At 39.0% G+C, this 22,489-nt stretch overlaps 1 protein-coding gene across 5 annotated transcripts in view; it reads right to left on the bottom strand.

Moving 5' to 3' along the window:
* The window catches only part of LOC108704365 (type II inositol 3,4-bisphosphate 4-phosphatase), a 339,921-nt gene that overhangs the window by 191,373 nt on the left and 126,059 nt on the right, over positions 1–22,489 (bottom strand). The window contains exon 1 of one of the 5 annotated variants that reach the window (XM_041579565.1): positions 5,513–5,698. The exons of the other annotated variants lie outside the window; for them this stretch is intronic. The gene's annotated coding sequence lies outside the window, so the exon portion shown is untranslated. Of the gene's footprint in view, positions 1–5,512; positions 5,699–22,489 lie in introns of those variants that run through there. 5 annotated transcript variants of the gene reach the window in all.

The raw sequence follows: 22,489 nt of genomic DNA, 5'->3' as shown, positions 1-22,489 counted from the left end.
TTAAAGCACACTTTTGGTTGATGGGATGGGGAAAGCGTCATGGAGAATGTGTACACTGTCAATTTGACACGTATGATCACACAGAGGACAATGCACTGAACACCAATGTACTTTTTATTTGTTGATATTGTACATATCACTCACTCTTCATTATTGGCGAGATGGACGAAAATTTGTGCACTCCTTGGAGTGTGGTTTGTTTTGGATACTTATGTGTGATTACTTTTGACCAGCACCCAGGCATTTGTGGCAATGGTTTAGAGTGCACCAGGTTTGAAGAATAATATATATATATATATATATTGTGTATATATATATATATACAGTATATAGATATATATATATATAGACTGTACACACATATATGGGATCCATTATCCGGAAATCCATTATCCAGAAAGCTCTGAATTACAGAATGGCTGTCTTCCATAGACTCCATTTTATCCAAATAATCCAAATTTATAAAAATGATTTCTCTGTAATAATAAAATAGTAGCTTGTACTTGAAAGCAAAATAGCCTAATGGGTTTATTTAATATTTACATGATTTTCTAACCCCACGGCGCAGATTCTGGCATTGGAGTTCCACACAGTGTCTTCTTCAGGCGTTTCGCAATTTTCATGAGTTTCGGTGGATGCAAAGTTGTCACAAACCGGCAAGGCTCCAACTGTGCATGCGCCGACATGCTGATCTCCCACTCAGCTTGTCGAAGACTCGGAAGATGGCTGCGTGGAACTCCGATGTCTGAATCTGCACCGAGGGGTAAGTATGGGGCATTTCCCCGGGGGGGGGGGGCGTTAAGCTGGGGGGGAGCAGGGAGGGGGATCTACGTGGGGTGGGCGGTACAGGTTTTTTGTTAAAGGGTTGAATTCTCATTTAGGGTATGAAGGTCCAAATTAGAGAAAGATCCATTACCTATCACCTATTCACCTATTGATATTGTTCTTTACTCGCCTTTCTCGTGATTTCAGTGTTAATGTTGTATTTATTCTGATTTAACAGAATGAGCAGCACCAACAATACAACTCGTAAAGATATATCCAAAATATATCTAAAAACACACACACACACAAAGGAACCTAAAAAATACACATAAAAAGGCAGGCATTAGAAAACCACAGACATTTACAGCGGCTTAGCATACTGGGCCCCACAGCAAAGCCTTTTTAGCCTCCCAAGATTTTAATAGGGCATATATAGGGCAGATTTTCATTTATCATTTATGGGTCACCCAGCTATTGGTTTCTGTGGAATTAAGAGCTAAGCTGTGTTTAAATACAGGAAAAGCTGACAAGCCCCAATAAATCCCATAGAACATGACTTTACTTCACCAACTTCACTGTGCTAGTTTACAACGGTCTGTATTACTATTATTTAAGCAATTTGGAAAACGCAGCACTAGTATCAAAGATGTTTTCGAATACAAAAATAGAACACATTGGGAACAGTGCAATAACAGAATAAACAAAAGTGCTACATTCCCGATTCAGTTGAAAGTGTTAAAAGGAGAGAAGGAGGTTGCTGTATTGTAGAGTTTACAATCTGAGTGCTTAAGTTACAGACACACACAAAAAAAACTAAGTGCTGCGATTTACAGTACATTTCGTTTTGAAGAAAATTTGCTACAGTGAAATTCAGCAACGTAGCAAGAGAAAGGGATTAGGTGACTCTGAAAGCAACCAAGAAAGCAAAGGAACAGGCCCGGATTTAGGCCTTGAACACCCCTAGGCCCACAGGGTCCTAGCATTGGACTCTCTTGCATTGCAAGCATGCAAGGAGCGCATTTGTAGGAGTACTCACCCCCCCCCCAGTGCTCCTTCAGATTGTGGCATGCTCCCCTAAAATCTTGCCTCCCTAGGCCTAAGCCTTTGTGGCCTCTCCACAAATCTGGACCTGCAAAGGAAGAGAAAATATGTAGACAGGTGCAAAGAAATAAAAGAAGGATATTGTAAGTTATTCTTTGCTTAATGGCAAACCATGATATGGCCCATTTGATGTCAGCAGTTCTTGACGAAAAGGCAGTGGAAGTCAAAATACCCCCAGTGCCACTAACTTTGGCTTTTGCTGGTGACATTACCAAGATTATAGAAAAGGAGGGAAAAGTCAAAGATTAAACCCCAGGTTAGGATATACTGGTATAGCAAAACATCTCCAGTAATTATTTAGCAACCAGTTACAATGTCATGTACCCACACACATGCCCAAACACTATTACATTACAACTAAAGATCCATGCCATGAATTAGGTGACAACCCCCTCCATTGCAGACCAAATGCCACCAAGGTGAGTGCCTTCTTAAAATCCACTCATTTTCACATTGTTATAGGGATGACTTAAGCATGCATAGCATTTAGGTGTATTGGCTTGGGATCATAATACCAACTGAGAAGCATGAATGATAGAACTGAATGACATTTCACAGGTTGGGTCAGTGCTGGAGATGACCTTCACCAGAATATGCATTGCATCACATTATATAAATATTGTGAATTTCAGAATGCATAAATACCAGATGCTGCAGCTGTCATTGTTTGTTATGCAGACAGAATGGGATGGAGATAGGTTTCGTATCCTCATGTAAGACAGCAACATTACATTCACAGTAAGCATAGCTGCTATTATAAGTACGGAACTAATCAATAAAATCAGTCAACCATTATTTTATAGAAACACATCTCCAACAGAGGCTGCAGCCCTGCTTAGATAATAAACACATCTGTATTATGAAACAAAGACATTTCTTGGTTTGCAAAAGTGTTTTGATGTTTGAATTTTGAAGCTACGGAAGCAGTTTATTGCCAATAGATTAGCCACAATAGTGCAAGCTATAACACTATATATATTCTGTTGAATGCTTTGCCATACCTTAGTAAACCACTCTAGAAGCTTGCTCTGCTTGTTTAGGATAGCAGCTGCAATATTAGCTTGGTGTGACATCACTACTTGCCTGAGTCTCTCCCTGCTCACTCATAGCTCTGGGCTCAGATTACATTACATTACATTATTCTACTAACCTGAGAAACCTTATGGTTACATTACTGCCTTGCAGGACTGGGGCCCTGAGTTTGATTTTGACCTGGACACAACTCGAGAAAGGCAAAGGTGTCTGCCTCTTTTACGGGAATATATGCTAAATTATGAGATTCCACACTATGGCAAAATAGACTTAAATATGCAGTTAAACTACTAATCTGTAAATCTGTGTTCCAGGCCTTAATGCATTTAGATGCTTTCCTTTCCCTTTTCCCCTTAAAACTGGCATGCCTTGTGGTCTGTTCATCCATCTGAAGAGGCATTGCCCCACTGTATACGCACCATGCGGGTGATATTATCCTTGGTTATCGAATGTAAAAAAGGTTCAACCTTCATAGCAAGGCACCCCCAGACCTTCCAAGCTTTCACAAATTACAGATAATTTCACTCTGAAGAGACATTATTTCATCAATCAGTTATCCTTTCATTAGAAAATACACAACATGTTTCGGATCTAAGATCTTTCCTCAGGTGCTTCTATCAATGACAGAAATAATTGACCCAATGTACTATGTCTCATATAACAGCTCTACTTGCACACATTCCTGCTCCTGCTTCTCCCCGTGTTTTTACCATCTTCCTGTCTCCCCTGTATTATTGTAATCTGGTTTATAATGTCTGTAATTGAAAGCACTATAGAAATTAAAAAATAGAATAAAACTGAAAAAAAGTAACAGAGGTCTCATAAAACAAAAAAGGCTTAGATAAATAAAATCATCAGAGAGTTAGTAAAATGGGAACTATGAAGGATTTCACAAAGTACCAAAACAAAGCAATCATGGGGCAAGGGGACAATAAACAAAATACAATTACATAACATACATTATATACATTATATATCCTTGCTCTGGCCTCTCTACAGTCCCCAAACTGAATTCAGCCTGTTATTAACTGTAATACTTCAACAAAGCTCTCTCTCGGATACTGCCAATCTGATAACGACCTTAAACTATCCTCATCTCTTGTAAACCTTCTTTCACCCTTGCTGTGCACCCTTGCATCATCCTACTTCTGAAATTCATTACAAAACAATATCATACCATTCAGATTTTAAACCTTTAAGAAAAAACTACACATTTTTATACAAAGACTATTCACAAAGTTTCATAATTCCTACAATCTCTGATTTGCATACTTTATGCCAATTTTCCACTCCCCGGACAACAATTCCTGGCATACAGTTTTGTCATTTTCTTAAATATATCAGCGAAAAAGCATGGTATAAGTGGTGCAGGCAGTTCAAAAAGGAAGTCGAAATCCTCAAGTCAAACTGTGGTTGGTTCCCTGATCCTATAAATATGCAGCAACTATCTACAGTATATGTACAGGATGTATTTATACATATATATTTTTAAAGGCTTTTTAAACAAAACAATGGCAACAGTAGTTCTAACTAGTTATCACTTATCTCTCAAACGTCCCTGTGGCCAAAGCTGGGGAATATGCTGCTAGTATACAGGATGAAGTATTGCTCCCTGGCTATAATAAGAATATAAAATGTACCTTATTCAATTAAAAAAAGTACTGGGTACATTTAGACATTTTGCCTAATTTTTCATTTATGTAAAACATATTAAGTACCATTCATATTTTGGATCTGCTTCCCATTAGAAAAAAAAATAGGCATTATTTATAAACTACATATCCATGTAAACCCCACAACTTTCAGCAGTCAAGGATCCTGATATTATAATCCAATAACAGCTGAACATCCCTGAGAAAGACTAGCCAGTATAGATGAACAGTAAGGGAAGCTGGTATTGTTCACAAAAAAAAAAAAAGGTTTTCTAGTAGACACAGCAGGTTTAGATACGATTTAAACTGAACGTGACATCAGAGGCTGCAGTATATGAATGTAGTGCTGTGTCATGGATTTGACCTCTCATGTACAACAGGGAAACTAACCCTCTGCTCCTGTGCACTGTAATTAATGGAAAACTAAATCTAAACAGTTGGCTGCAGGAAATGCTTCTTTAAATGTAAAAATGCAATAAAAAAACATGATACACACACACACAAATAGTATACACGACAGTGCATAAATCAGACATTCTATGCCAGAAACATATCTTGTGATACAACAAAGCCAGACACAGCTTTATTTTTGAAATCTGAATCTGAACAGGGTAGATCGAGCTTTGCTAAAGTGAGAGACACTACAGTATGGCCGGGTCACCTACTCCTGGCTGTAGCTCTCATGCATTAGATGTAGATCATTCATTTACTGTAATACGCACTGTAGTTTATCCTCGCTGCCTGTAGACAGTGATGAAGTCATTTTAAGCAAGAGATCCTGACTGTTTTAGTGATTAACTATAAAAACCCATCTGGTTAAACATTAGCAAGAGTACATAATAGATGTCAGCTTGCGTGCGTGTGTGCTATAGATCTCCGTTTCTGACAGTTGTGCATCTCTATAATAGATCTACCGACAGCATTTTATACGTAACACAATTCCCACAGGAAATCAAGCTCACCTTTTCTTATTCGTATCATTTCACCCAAATGCTTCCTTTCTTTATTCCATCCTCCCTTGATGATGAAAGGGACTACCCAGTCTCTTTTAAGTGGTCTGAGCAGAAATTCTATTGCCATAACATCTCCTGTGCAGGAATAGCAATGTAGCGTATCATACGGCAGCTGTGTATTGAGGAACCCGGAGTGAAGCACTGCTTGAGTCGTGTCAACAACTGCCGCAGGGCATGTGGACCTTTAAGTACAGCCACATATTCTTCAGCATGCTTGCTGAATTGTTTATCTTGTGCAGGGAGATTGAGCGAAATAAAAGGGTATCTGCCAGTTAACCTTTCATTGCCTAACTGCTGCCACACCTGTCATCTTAAAGGAGCCATAAAATATACAGACTATAGTTACACATGAACCACAGATTAGGCACGCTGTTCATCAAAGATAAATAATATAAAATAATAAATATATATCGAAAATAAAAAAGCATCCCTCAACATTTGTTTGTGAAATTCTGCCGATTTCCACCTGCATACAGGGCAGCTCTGCACATTATTCTATTCTAATGCAAATAAACAGAGTGCTACAGAGATATTTATACAGAGTTTATTGACACTACAACTTGGAAGTAGTCGTTTGTTTCACGATGCTCAGGGTGCCATGGAATACTGACACAATTATTCGGCGATGAATAGAATGCTAATAATCAAATTGTGTTATAAGAGGTGTTGGCAGTAAATACAGTAAATATTAGGACAGCATTCACAATGCATTCTACTTTCTCTCAAACGTGCAATTTTCAACAAAAACTGTAGGAAAACCTATTTTGGTTTCTTTTTAGCTGTGTATAAAAGTATACATATATAATCGCCCACATCTACTCTAGAGTACAAGCAAGGTTAGCTTGTTGGCTTGGCCATATTTACCACAAAGGCACTCGAGGGCTTGTGCCTAGGGCTGCAGCTTTAAGGGGACGTCCATCGGATTCCTATACAGTAAGTTTTTTTTGCAAAAATAAAAATATCCTCTTCCCCTGCTGCCAGATATATTCCATTGAAATCTGGCCTCAGAGGTGGGAGGGTAGGGGTATCGGGTCTGGGTTGTGGCAAAAGTGACGTCACAAGCATGCATGGCACAATGTGATATCATTTTCACCATTGTCATGCACCAATTGGTGTGAAGAGATCCAGTTTATAGGTGGCACTGGACCAGAAAACATCCTTGATCAGTGAATAAGTCATTTGCACTCCCTGTGATCATTCTTTTGTCATCATATAGTGGACTTTCACTCAGTATCCATGTGCCTCAGGCAAGAAGTTTGAAACTGTAAAGCATCACCATAGCTGAAATACATTGTAATAAATAATTAAAAGCCTTATATTTTAAATAAATGAAAGATGTCTGCTAGAGGCAATTAAAAATCCTGGTACTACGCTGTTCTATGGGTGTCCTTATAAATAAGGAAGAAGCTATAAAAGGGCAATGCCCTCTGTCCACTAATCATAGTGTCTATGTAATGTTGTCGTTATTAATGTTTTCCCATTGCACGGCACAGCATTGTCAAAAATAAGACTGCTTTATAAATCAGCAGCAATAATAATACTGCTTGAGGTTACTGGCTATTACTCCAAAAGTCAATGCCTGTTGAAATACTGAATGGGGAAAATGTAACGAATGCCACAGTGGGTCATTTACAAATAATTTACACCTGCAGTTTTAGCTGAATAGAAATACAAATTGTTCTACATGCTTTGTAAAAGGCACCTGTTGATTTCAATACATTTCTCAAACAGCTGGTTTAATCCATCAAGCATTTTCGTTCTCATGCCTGATCGTGCTTCTCTTATGGGGGCATTTGTTAGACAAGTAACATTTGATTCCAATGGCAATAATCAGATTTTTATTTCATCTAAATAATGTAGAGGAAGCAGAAAAAAGTCCCATTTTTTTAAAAAGGCAAAGTACATTCAAGCACAACAAAGAAGGCAATAGAAATAGAAATTTAAAATAGGTTGGGGAATAGTTACCACTCTAACGTTAGGGGACTATTGGCAAAAACAGGGACTCAGGGAGGACATTCTATATTGTCATAAGGGCAAGGGACACAGAGAGAGAGGAACACAATGCATATCTTCCAGACTTTACTTGGGGGAGTAGGCATCCAGGTGAGGTCCTTATTGTAGTTTAGACCTCTGTATAAAGCTGGCAATAGATGTGCAGATTTTAGCCTCGTATCCGATGAAACATCTCAATCTGTCCTGCAACTAACTATTCAGATTAAATAAAATAGTAAAAGGACGATGTTCTGGTCATGACAGCAATCGTACAAAAGTTATGTCTGACAAATAGTAGCGAGTCACCCATTGACAGCAATACATGCATCAATGCAGAGATATTAATGTTACCCGCCAGAAATCTTCTAACCTGTCCAATTGACTAAACAACCGATCGCCATGGTACAAAAAACGTCAGGATGATCCACACACAATCTGAAAATCGTACAGACCTTCGATTGGTATGACCTTACCTTTCCGTCTATGGACAGCTTTAGTCCAAATAGTTTGACTATGTCCAGAACTATACTGATGAGTTTATCTACAACTAGGAAATTGTCCATTCTAATTTTAACTTGTTTGGCTGGATTAATTACTCCCAGAAATTGCTGTGTTTAATAATTTCCTGCTGGGAGATACTGATAATTGACATAATCAAAAAGAAAAAAACAGTTCTAACTGCAAATCTGGAGATTATGGCAGAATATTAAAGGGGTTGTCCACCTTTGCGTTAACTTTTAGTAGGGTGTAGAGTGTTATATTCTGAGACAACCTGCAATTGGTTTTCATTTGTTATTATTTTGGTTTTCTGACTTATTTAGCTTCATCAGCTCTGCAGTTTGCAATTTCAGCAACCTGGTTGCAGGGTCCAAATTACTGAAATATTAATAGAAAAGGGCCTGAATAGAAAGATGAGTAATAAAAAGTAACAATAGCCTTACAGAGCATTCGTTTTTAGATGGGGTCAGTGAGACCCATTTGAAAGATGGAAAGAGTCAGAAGAAGAAGGCAAATAATTTAAAAAATAGATAATGAAGACCAATTGAAAATTTGCTTAGAATTTGGACATTCTATAGCATAACTTAAAGGTGAACCACCCCTTTAAGAGTAACAGGCTAAAATCTTACAAATGACAATTGTGGAGTGATAACCAAAATTTCTGTATTATGCTAATCTGCCCTGATAATTCCTACATTGTAGTCAATAGCATTAAACATGTCGAGGAAAGAATAAAGAATGAACAGTATTGATAATGGGGAAAACATGGCCATGCAAAGGTAACCCTGACGGGGTCCACAGGTACACTGCTGCCATTAGCTAAAAACATTTAAACCAGAATATCACAGAGGTATAGAACTGCACTTCTCCCAAACTGAACTTTACATTCAGTAGTTCAACTAACTCTTAAAGGGGTTGTTAAAATAAACTTATAGTAGGGTGTAGAGAGTGATATTCTGAGATAATTTGCAATTGATTTAAATTTTTTATTGATAGTGTTTTTTGTTATTAAGCTTTTTATTCATCTGCTCCCCAGTGTGCAAGTTCAACAATCTGGTTGCTAAGGTCCAAATTACCCAAGCAACCATGCAGTGATTTGAAGAGACAATATGAATAGGAAAGGCTTGAAAAGAAAAGTGTGTAATAAAAATGACCAATAACAATACATATGTAGCCTTACAGAAAATGTGTTTTTAGATGGGGTCAGGGACCCCAATCTAAAACTAGAAAGAATCAGAACAAAAAGACAAAAAAATAAATAAATAATGACGACCAATCGTTGTTTAGAACTGGCCATTCTATTACAAACTAAAAGTTGACTTCATGGTGAACCATACTTTTTTTGCCTTCCCAAATGTATAATAAAGGACTAAAATAAAAATGCTGACAGTCTTAGTCAATAACTGTAACACCTCAGGCACATTTTATAGCCATTTTATAGGTATCAAGGTGGGTTCTCAAAGAACACCTTATTCTTAGTACTAGGGATGCACCGAATCCAGCAGGATTGGGATTCAGTCAAATCCTTCTGTCCGGCCGAAACAAATTTGAATCGTAATTTGCATATGCAAATTAGGTGGTGGGAAGGGAAATGGCGTGACTTTTTGCCACAAAACTAGGAAGTAAAAACTGTTTTCTCCTTCCCACCCCTAATTTGCATATGCAAATTAAGATTCAGATTCAGTTTGGTATTCGGCCAAATCTTTTGTGAAGAATTCAGGGGTTCCGCCGAATCCAAAATAGTGGATTTGGTGCATCCCTACTTAGTACTTTATGTTTCTATGCTTTATCCCAAAACAGTCAATATTATATGGATTATAGGACAAAAATAAAACCTCATAATGTCATTTATTTTATTAATAAAGATTACATGAAAAAAAGAACACCAACTGCTCACAAAGCTTGTTGCTATATAAACATTAATAAAATAGTGTTATTCACATGGAAGCTCAATCCTCATGGCGCCAATTGCAATTCAAAATCCCCCTTGAATCTACTCCAGGACAAGATGCTGATCTCAAAAATAGAAATGAGATCTAAAAAAACCTTCCTTGGAAGGCAAGTATACAGTATCACACTGAAGCTTGTCCACCTCTGGTGTCCTATTCTTTTTAGAACTATTTTGCATAAAACCTGTAAATCTGTGGATCTGTATGAAAAGCGCCAAGGCCTAGGGTGCCACAATAGCAGGATGATCAAATAAAGGAGTGGATGGGCATGCATAGGCTGGGGGTAGGGTCGGTGGGATTGTGGGGTCGCTGGCTGGGGGCCATGGGCTGCAGCTGGCCTAGGAGCACCTAGTTTAGAAACACAGCCCTGACTGTTTATTGTAATATACAAACCTGTGTATAACTACTGAATCAAATAATATTGCGAAAGCTGTTGCAGTGACAACTTGATTTCTTGTGTGCCTTTTTGACCAACAATTTTTATTAATAATGGAAAGCACTACCACAACTGGGAACTTGCCAGATTTCATTCACAGAAATACTACAAATAGATGAAAACACAGCTTCAAGTAAGATGATTTTTGGGTACTATTTCAGGAGCTATAACAAAGACAATTGTTGTACTGGTATGGGATCTGTTATCTGGAAACCCATTATCCAGAGAGCTCCGATTTACGGAAAGGCCGTTTCCCATAGACTTCATTATAACCGCAAATAATTAAAATTTCTAAAACTGATTTTCTTTTTCTCTGTAATAATAAAACAGTGGCTTGTACTTGATCCAAACTAAGATATAAGTAGTCCTTATTGGAAGCAAAACAAGCCTAATGGGTTTATTTAATGTGTATATGATTTACTAGTAGATTTAAGGTATGGAGATCCAAATTACAGAAAGATCCCTTACCCAGAAAACCCCAGGTCTCATTTTGGATAACAGACTCAATACCTGTATTAAAATCCATGCAGCCCACAGGTGTACTGTATTTCTTCAAACATTCCCCTTTGAAGGAGGAGATTAATAAAGTAAACCTGATATGGGGCTGATCAAATATTAGCACAGCTGTACAAGATGCAGTTTGTCATTAGTGTCTCTATATAAAGGAATGGAAAACTGAACCTGGTTAGGGTGAGAAGAGCTAAAAGAAATCAAAAAAGACCATCACTAGCATCTTACATGCAAAGTGAAGCTTTCTGAAATCAATGTATTTACTTGTCTCATGCCATACACATGCTAATCACTGCTTTATTCCCTTTGGTGAACTATGCATCAAGAACCAGTTACAGCACAGGTACAACTTAATGGTTCAGAGCCATATACCCAAACTTGTAGACAGCCTGTTTCAATCTTGTTAGATGTCATCAATGCAAGATATTGGAACATGGTTCATGAGGGGGTAGGACTGGGAGAGTAGCAAAATGGAAACCCGAACCTGGTTAGGGTGAGAAGGGCTAAAAGGAGTCAAAAAGCCCTTCACTAGCATTTAACATGCAAAATGAAGCCTTCTGAAATCAGAAAGTATTTACTTGTCTCATGCTATACACACAGCACTGCCTAGATACTAAAATAAGAGTTTTGATTCTCCCATGAGGCATCATGGGCGGAGACATGCAAATCACTCCTTTATGTCCCACTCCCTTTGTCCAACTATGCATCCAGAACCGCTGGTTTATAGCACAGATACAACCTAAAGCTGGACACAGACGCAAAGATCTGATCGTACGAATCAATGTTCGATCGGACATTCCCATCTCCCGACCCTCCACTAACCATTCAGATCAAAGTCTTACCATTCCGACCAAATAAAGTAGTTAAAGAACAGATCAGCCGATGTTCTGCCCCTGACAGCAATCGTACGATAGACAAAGCTAGTGACAGTCTCCCACTGAAAATCGTACGATCGGCAATACATCTAGATCAGGGGTGTCCAAACTTTTGGCTTGCCGGGCCACATTGGAAAAAGAAAAATTGTCTGGGGCCACACATAAAATACACTTTTAATTGTAAAAGTAAAGGAAATACACAGAAAAGAACTACAATGCCAGTTGGATAACCAGATAGAGCTATACACTGGAATATGGGACACCTGGATAATAAATAGACGTATTATTATATTATTATTACTAACTGGGCAATGGGCAGAGACCCCCCTCCTCCTATTTCCTCGGGAACCAAGAGTTTCAAGCTGGGCCGCATTCATATGCATCCTGGGCCGCATGTGGCCCTCGGGCCGCAGTTTGGACACCCCTGATCTAGATCTTTGCGCCTATGGCCTGCTTAATGCATAGCTGGCCAAAGGGACATAAAGGAGTGATTTGAATGTCTCCGCCCATGATGCCTTATGGGAGAATCAAAACTCTTATTTTGGTATCTAGGCAGTGTTGTGTATATGGCATGAGACAAGTAAATAGCTTCTGATTTCAGAAGGCTTCACTTTGCATGTAAAATGCTAGTGAAGGTCTTTTTGACTCCTTTTACTTCTTCTCACCCTAACCAGGTTCTGTTTTCCATTTCACTACTCTCCAAGTCCTACCCAACAGTAGCCATGTTCCAATATTTTGCAAGATTGAAACAGGCTGTCTGCAAGTTTGGATATATGGCTCTAAACCATTAGGCTGTAACTGTGCTAGAAACCAGAGGTTCTGGATGCATAGTTGGCTGAAGCGACATAAAGCAGTTATTTGTATGTTTCTGCCCTGATGCCTTATGGGAGAATCAAAACTCTTATTTTGGTATCTAGGCAGTGCTGTGTTTACAGCATGAGACAAGTAAATACCTTCTGATTTCAGAAGGCTTCTCTTTGCATCTATTTAAATAACTAATACTGTATTTCTATCCATTTCCCTCAATACAGTTAAGAAACCTTGGGCTGTAGTCTTAATTTGTTTAACTTCAAATGCGTACAATACATGGAACAGACCGTGTCACTGTGTGAATGGCTTAGGCCTTATGGTATATACAAATGGGCATTTTGAAATTTTATTTGCCTTTTAGTGGATTTTATGTTTCTGCTTTTTGCTGCCTTTAGTGTTAATCTCTGGTCCCAGTGGTACAGACCAAAGATTTGACGGAATAAATTACATTTAATGTGCATTGCTATGCTGTGGTACTCTCTGCCTCAATAAACACAACTTTTTAAAAAAAAACACATGGTTTTTATACCAAAGAAATATGAGGTTATGTCAAAGTGACGTGCTTAGAGAAGTATTGTTGACTTGAGAGAGGGGAACATATTGCAAAACTGGATTGATAATAAATTCCTATACATATAATTAATACTTACAGCCTGGGTTTAATGGTCTACAATTTTAGCAATGCCCAGGTCAGGAGACACTTATCCCAAGAAATGCTACCATGGAGGGAGGTGCCAGCCTTTGAATACTATGACTGGAGTTAGGGACCACCGTATAGGGTTTATCTTGACGTGATATGGTGGCTTACCAATTTTATGATCATAACTTTGAAACTAAAAAACCCTGTTTTTGTAAATACATGCATTTGCATAGATATGGTTGTAGTTACTTTGCAAACCAAGTTAAACTAAAAAAAAAAAACAGCTAAACCAATAATAATCCTCATATAATACTTATAATTCTCACGCTGATCCAATCCAGAAACATATACAGTGTAGCACCCAAGCTATGATGTGTAAAGCAAAGCTTTGTATTTTCTACAATGTGATACATGAAGATAGTGTAGCCCATTTTTGGCCACCCCCTGGTGCCAAGGTGGTACATCACAAAATTCTTACTGATGCAGGTCCTGAGTCCCCTTTGCTAAGTGAAAAGTACTGGGAAACTCCTCTCTGGCAGTGCCTCCACCTAATGGGGTCCCGGAATGCACCGGAGGATAGTCCCATTAGGAAAAAAAACAATCACACACTTTATTATATAAAAATATAAACTTTATACAAAGAAGTGCAATTTTAAAGGGGAAGTAAACTAACATTATGCACATAAATGCAATAAAAGCATGACCCACTACCCTAGGAACCTATAGCAGTCCAGTCCTGGTAATTCCCTGCCAGGAAAAGTCCCACAACTCCATTTTGGCAGCCCAAGAGTCTCCCATGTCCCCAAAAGAGTACTAGTCCTAGGTAGCGCTACCTGCCCAAATACCTTTCCCGATGGAAAGAATTTGCTCCCTTGTGGCAGGCACACAAACTGCCTGTTTCTCCAAACAGGAGATCGCTGAATCCTTATCCTATCCTACCCCTTCCCTCAGGTTAACACTCACCCCAAAGGAGTCACACAGACATTGCCAGATTTTCACGTTCACGCTATGTAGAGTGTTGAGAGCTGCAGTTCAGCAATGGATGTTGGGAGAGCTCACGCTATATACAGAGTTGGGAGCAAATACCCGAAGGATTCAAGCCTTGTTATGTGCTCGAATGGGAGAGTCTGAAACCTATAAAGAGATCATTGCTGTGGCTACCTGTCAGCTCTGTGTGAGACTACCACACAGAGCTGACCACAGCAATGGCAATGGCACATAACAAGGCTTGAATCCTTCGGGTATTTTCTCCCAACACTGTATATAGCGTGATCTCTCCCAACATCCATTGCTGAACTGCAGCTCTCAACACTCTACATAGCGTGAACGTGAAAATCTGGCAATCCAAACTCTAAACCCTCCTTGGTTGAGCTTTCCCCAACCAGTAGCTCGCGAGCAACATGTTGCTCTCCAACCCCTTGGATGTTGCTCCCAGGTGCCTCAAAGCAGGGGCTTATTTTTGAATTCCAGGCTTGGAGGTGAGTTTTATTGCCTGAAAACCAGGTGAACTGCCAAAAAGAGCCTCAATGTAGGTTGACAATCCACATAGGGGCTACTAAATGGCCAATCACAGCCCTTATTTGGTACTCCGGGAACATTTTTCATGCTAGTGTTGCTCCCCAACTCCTTTTACTTCTGAATGTTGCTCACGTGTTGTAAAGGTTGGGGATCCCTGCACTAGAGGATCCTGCCCAGCCTTGGCAGGCCTATTGAACTCACTTTTACTTCATTGTGCCGGAGAGGATTCACTATCTCCACAGTTCAGGTTCAGCACCAAAACTGTAAACTGTAATCTGTAATAGCTGATTGAGCACATGGCATCTCCTTTTATATTGTTGCACACCTTGTGGCTGCCTTTGGAATCAGCCATGCTGCACCAATCATAAGGGCTCTGCCCCTTAGGAAACCATGAGGCTCTGACTAAAGGGGAAATTAACCCTTAAGGGTCCCTACATTAGCAATAAAGATTATATAGCCAATTGGTTCCATGCAAGTAATTTCCCACTATAATCAGCTTTCTAATCTCATCCATTCCTTTGGCTTCTAGCCCTGAGATACCCAACCATGACCAAATTCAAGAGCTAGCATACAAACATGAATTAAATATTCTAGGCATGAAGTGGTCTGTGACTTCTGTATTTCAGGAAAATGGCTTTGGACTTTAATCTAGGCTGTAGCATCTATGGGCAGGCAAATTAGGTAACAGAAAAAAAAAATCAAGCATTTAAGTTAATAAAGTTAACTATCATAGTGGCAGCTTTTTCAATTTAATGCATTTCTAAATATATCATAAGTCCTACACAGTGTTCAATGAACAATGATGGCCCATTATTGTTATTACAAATAAATATTAGGCAGGGGCGATTCCTGGCCCCTCCGCCGCCTGAGGCAGCAGCAATACGGCTCTTAAAGTACCAAGAGCGGCATTTTTGCAGCCCCTGGTACCTAGTGGGGCTTCCGCCTGAGGCGACAGCCTCAATTAGCCTCATTGGCGAAGCGCCCCTGATATTAGGGGAAAGACTATAGTGGTGTGAAGGCTAGTTCACTATAGGAAACCTATACCCCTAAACAATGTAGGTCTCTATAAAAATATATTGTAGATAAAAGACGTAGAACGGCAATATTTACAGATATGTATATAAAATATACTGTAAATTGGCACAAATTCGCTAGCGAACAGGAACGTTCAGCGGTGATTCGCACACTATCACCAGGCAACTTTTGCTCTGACAAACAGACGTTACTCCGCAAATTCACTAAAATGTAGATTTTACTGAACGTTACATTTTTCGTCACAGTTGCCTTTGCCACCTCAGACCAGACGAAGTGCTATAAAGCAGCTAGACCTTCCTCAATCTTATGTCACGTACATCATATCCTGTGATCTGAAAATGCATCAAAGTTCAAAAAATGCTGGCGACTTTTCCTTTTTGCAGCGGAATTGCCTGCAAAAGTCCTGACAAAACTTTTTTTGGCTGACAAACTTTTTTGTGTAATCGGTTTTCTCCAGACATTTCATAACATATGGTCCATTCATTTTACAGTCAGTGGGCTCATGTGCAGGGCATTATATTAACTCTCTTGTCTTTATTAAAGGAGAAGGAAACCCCCTGGGCGCAAAAACCCCTCCCCCCTCCCCTGTGTTGCCCCCCCTCCCTCCTCCCCCCTAGCCTACCTGTCCCGCCGGGCAAATGCCCCTAACTTGTTACTCACCTCTCTGCGCAGGTCCTGTCCACGGAGTTCACAGGCGCCATCTTCTCCCAAGCGGTCTTCTTCCTGGATTAATCGGCATCTTCTGGCGCATGCGCAGTAGGAGCATTTACCGGTACGGATCTACTGCGCATGCGCCGAATGTCACAAAGTGAAATCGGAAAACTTCGTGACTTTTGGCACATGTGCAGTAGATCCGTACCGGTAAATGCTCCTACTGCGCATGCGCCAAAAACGCAGGAAGAAGAACGCTTGGGAGAAGATGGCGCCTGTGAACTCCGTGGACAGGACCTGCGCAGAGGGGTGAGTAACAAGTTAGGGGCATTTGCCCGGCAGGACAGGTAGGACAGGGGGGAGGAGGGAGGGGGGCAACACAGGGGAGGGGGAGGGTTTTTGCACCCAGGGAATTTCCTTCTCCTTTAAGGTTCCCTGGACATGTATAAAAAAAACTGTTAGCTTCAAACATTTGCACCAACATTTATAATAAAGACCTCCATACAATTTTAAATTACCCGCCATATGCAAATTGACCTAATCGCAAGATCACTAGCGAATTTTCCCTAGGCACAAACGAACACTAGTGCATCTTCACTATGAAATGCTCGCACTGTCCTCAGGGCGCAACTATGCATATTAGTGAATTAGCGTAGTGGTAGTGAATTTGCACCTAGCGAAGTGGTGCGATATGTGCTAACCGGTCGCTGGCAACAATTCGCCCTTTAGTAAATCTGCCCCTAAGGTCTTGTGGGTTTTGGTGAAAGATTTCTATCAAACAATGTCACTGGGCGAATAAATAGGTAAACACAGTTATGAAAAAAAAACATTTACTGAGGGTCGAGGTTAAGTTTATTAATTAGGAAAGTAGATATTTCCAATGTGGTGTTTTATTCATGAGAATATGTGCTTGGTGCTAAAACGACCTAAACAATTCATAAAATTTGGACATTTTAACTAAATTTGCCCTATTCAACACCAGCCAGTGAGAAGGTAAAGGTATTAGGGATCGTATATAAACACTGGGCAAATTTGCACTTGGGTAGTAACATGCAGCAACCAGTGATTAACTTTTGTCAGCCATCTGCAAGAAGAACAATGAAAGCAAACATCTGATTCGTTGCCATGGGTTAATGCCCAGAAACAAATTTGTCTAATGTTATGTTTATAAATACCCCCCAAATTTATATTTTTTTGGTTATAGGGTGATACACAAGAACTACCACTCAAAATTAAATAAAATTAAGTGAAATTAAATAAACATGTAGAAAATAATATCTGCCAGTAGGGTTGCCATGTGGCAACCCTATCTGCCAGTGGTGTGACAGTTTCCCTATTAACTGTTTTCAATACAACTAAATCTGTGTCAGTGACAAATAAACAGCAGATTATAAATCCATGTCACACTTTTATTCATTTTATTTATCGCATGAAATTACTGACCGACAATATTTTGTTTCCTGGTCAATTAGTACTTGCTTTTTTGGCAACCAGCTCTTTTTAGAACATTTGGCTCAAATGTACAGATGGAGAATGCCTTAGTCTAATCTACTTATTATATATTTCACAGTGCTACTTCCCTTTAAGTAAAGTTGTTGTAGGTAAGAGTGGAAAGTCATGAACCTTCTGTGCTGGGTCTATTTGTATATTGTATAAATAGCAGGTTCTATGAATCACTTTCAATTTTTAGTTTAGATGTAATTGTGAAGCTAAACCAAACTATATACAATTATATATATGTCTCTATTTTTTACATGTTCATGGAAGGCAACACTTCAATGTAATAACTCTATTATTGTTATTTCCAAAACCAAATGCCTATCCATAGAATTTCTCCATAAAGTAAACCTTTTAGCTTTCACACCTTTTTGTGTTTTGAGCTAACATCAAAGACAATTCGTGTAACAATGAGAAGCTTTATGACAAGAAGCCTTCAGGATAAAAGCTTGAAGGGTTTTAAATGAGCGTTTACACTGCTGCACAGTGCTTCAGTGTCAGCCTCTTCTGACTCTGGGAAAGCTGTCATGTATTAAGACATCAAGTTCAAATCCCTGCTAGATTGAATCAGTGAATTAGGACTAGATGTAGAGTTTTCCTTCAAGGAATAATTGCAAAGATGGCGGAAATAATTGGTTTTGTCGCAAATACAGCATGAGCTTGAGTGAACATTACTGGTACACAAGAATCCTGAAATTTAACAATGGCTATATAATAGTTTTAAAGAAGAACACAATCATTTAATATTTAATTTATATTTACTTACTGAGGCTGTATTTCTTCACATAGTATGCTTAAAACTCACTTATTCCATACCAGGTCCCTTCAACAGTCTTGCTGACAGCAAATATTTTTTTCTTAAAGGACCCACAGTCACACTTGGGGCAAATTAATCCAATACAACCAAATGAAAATTACACTCACAGTCCTTTGGTGGTTCCCTGTGCTCTCTTAGTGGCAACTTATACAGGTAAGGGATCCGTTACCCAGAAAGCTCATAAACATAGAGTCCATTTTAATCAAATAATTAATTTGTCTAAAATTTTTTGATGTCCTATTTTCTGCACTAGTAATACAGCAGTTTGTACTTTATCCCAACTAAGATACAATTAATACTTATCGGAGGAAAAAAACAATCTTTTTAGGTTTAATCAATCTTTAAATGATTTTTAGTAGACTTAAGGTATACCGATCCAAATTATGTGAAGATCCAGTCTATGTAAAACAAGTCCCAAGTATTCAGGATAAAAGATCCCAGGTTCGATTCCAGGTTAATTCCCAGGTCTTTCAGGTAGCAGATAATAGACAGTCCTTGCTGCCCAGAAATCCTTCCTCTTTAGAAACGAGTGCCAGCTTTTTGTCTAACAAATACAGAGCTTTTCCACAAACGATTCACTGTAGCTTGCAGGGTTTTCTCATGACCCTGCATTGCTCACACTGTACACACTTAACTGGCTGGACAATAAAATGTGCGACAAGATCGTCTTTTGGATGGATACCAGCCCCAGATTTATTAAACATGAACAGTGCAACCAATATAATATTCTGAACATAATAAAATATGTATATATAAACGAATACATAAATGAAACGTTACAATTATAATGATAATATAACATTGCGACTCCAATAGCCACCTTTAACTGCCTTAATGTTTGCAAGGGTCCAAAACGCTAAACATATATCATGGATAGGTTACAGGCCCGGACTGGCAATCTGTGGGTTCTGGCAAATGCCAGAGGGGCTGCTATAAGGTCCCATTGAAAGTCAGTATTTAGTGGGCTGGTGGGGGCTGTTTGGGCCTCTGTGTACCTGAAATGCCAGGGCCTATTTTAATTCTCAGTCCGGACCTGATAGGTTACCACCAATCCAACCATCTATGGCCAACCACCTTAGGGGTTAAGCCATTACCTGAACCTGAAGTAACTTTTTGTGGCACTAAAGACAACCTTGGCAGAATGACCCACTCAAGCCGTGACAAGTACCTACTGTTTAAAATAACCCCCCTAGTGTTTGACTAAGCAAACTGGTGTACCCACAACCCTCCAAGGCCACATAAGTGACAACTAGCAAAATAACTAACTAAAGCAGTAACCTCCCCATTCTAAGGGAGAGTGGGAGGGGACTTTGAGCCAACCACACTAAAATGGTGGCCAGCTCCTTTTATCATCACACTAAAATGGCTCCCACTAAACCCCCAACTATGCTAACCATAGGGGCATACCCAGGGTCATGCAGCCCCTGCTCCAAGCCCTTGCTGCTATACATAGCTTACAGTTCCCCCAAATAGCTCCAAATTGCTCACCTTTCTTTCAGAAGAGAACAGATGGTACTCCCAACCCACATCTTTTAACTACAGCCCTCTGTACTGTTTATAGATGATTTTATACTTTCCTTCTATGACTCCAGTGATCTTGCTATATAATGTATACACAATAGAACCATAGAAAAGATAATATATCATTTATTTTAATCTTAAATAGCACAGCATACTTTTCAGTTTTGATTGACATATTAGGCCTGAACAAAATAAACCTCTACCACTTTGCTGCACTTCACTTATTTTGCTCGTGTAACAAACATATAATTATGCATATGACAAGTAAAGGATGTTGACACCAGCTTCATTTTTCTCTTGCAGGTCTTTATGGGAAGAAGAATTATTCCAGCAGCCAAAATGATGTGCTTGAATATTTACTGTCTGTTACTAAAGCATCTGACCTCACACTAAACATTCTCACAACACTTTGCTAATACAGGCTTTCAAAAAGGATTTGCGCTCAATAAAACAGTTAGCAATTTTATTATTATGCTGCAGTCGTGATTTATATCCATGTGACTTGGCAATGTTGGCATTTCATTTGCATATCTCCTTTTTAAATCGATGGTACGGTCAGAACAGCTTATAGTGTTTTAAATAGCCTAGTGAATGTCTGAATAGATTTCAGCATGACAGATAAAACTTATGCAGCAGTAGGACAAGTAACAAGTTGGCTGGGAATTAAAACCCTCTCAAGAACCAGTTGGTGGGAATTAGTTCATCCAAAACAATTACAAAACAAATACATTTTTGAGGGTTTTCTGGTTTCAGTGACAGAAACATAAAACAATACACTTTATGAGGGTGGATTATATGTCCCTCATGGATCCCCACAAACAAAGGAAGGGACAATACTACAGAAAATTAGGGTGGGTTATAACTGTGTACAATATACAGTATAATGTGCAAGTATAGTACATTTAAGAAAAGAAGTACAGGTATGGGACCTGTTATCCAGAATGCTCGGGACCTGGGGTTCCAGGATAATGGATCTTTACATAATTTGGATCTTCATAAATTAAGTCTACTAGAAAATCATGTAAACATTAAATAAACACAATAGGCTGGTTCTGCTTCCAGTAAGGAATAATTATATCTTAGTTTGGATCAAGTATAAGCTATTGTTTTATTATTAAAGAGAAAAATGTGAATTATTTGGATAAAATTAAGTCTATGGGAGATGGCCTTTCTGTAATCGGATCTTTCTGCATAACAGGTTTCCGAATAATGGATCCCATACCTGTATTGACAATGATCCAACCAACCAAGAAATGTAGTGGCCCCTCAGTTACGGTATAGCAACTGACAATACAAACTCCCTTTCATACGTTACTCAATCCATTAGAAAATAGACAGATGTCCTTTCTTGCACCTATACCTAATGGTTTCTCTGTGACACACTGCTTCACAAATAAATTGCCATGATAATAGTTTAAGAAGATTTTTAATCATATTCCAACTGAAGAAATAAAGGTTACTAATTATCATCACCACTGAACTGTTGGCTTGGAAGTGGGCAGCACCTTTATTACTTAAAGGGGAACTCCACACAAATATAACTTGAGTTTTTTGAAAAGTAAACATAATTTCAAGCAACTTTGCAATATACATCAATTTAAAAATATACAGACTTTTCATGATTATTAATGTATTGGAACAGTTCACTGAGCCTAGCCCCCTGCTCTCCTGCTGATCTGTCTGACTACTGTTACTTTGTATCAACAGCCATCGGTCCTCATCCTGCATCCTACAAACCCCACAATTCATTGCACACATGATTTCAATAAGGAATAGAACATCATAGTGCAATGCATTGTGGGTTATGTAGTTCCTGCATGCTGTCTGTAAGCGGTGGAGAAGTGTTTAGTCTCTCCTTCCTTGCCAGGATTTCAAATGATGCAGAAAGTGAAGAACTGGATTTCAGCATAGAAAATGGCATCTATTCATACTTTTTGAACTTTTTGAACAAACAGGTAACTGTAATGGGTATTTAGGGGTTTCTGAGTTATGATTCTGGAATATTTCTGGCCTAGCTAAATTTGGCCTCCTAAACTAATTCCATCTTAGGCTAAAGGGCTAGCTTCAAGGAAGCAACAGAACACACAATCTACCTGCAACTGTTGAAGTTAGGTGGCAACACACCTTTTTCCACAGATAGCTTTCAAGGACTGAGGGAGGCCCATTTATCAAAACTT

Source organism: Xenopus laevis, chromosome 1S (genome assembly GCF_017654675.1).
Source record: "Xenopus laevis strain J_2021 chromosome 1S, Xenopus_laevis_v10.1, whole genome shotgun sequence".
NCBI lineage: Eukaryota > Metazoa > Chordata > Amphibia > Anura > Pipidae > Xenopus > Xenopus laevis.
Note: the sequence above shows the minus strand (reverse complement) of the source record. Positions and strands in the feature narration are given on the sequence as shown.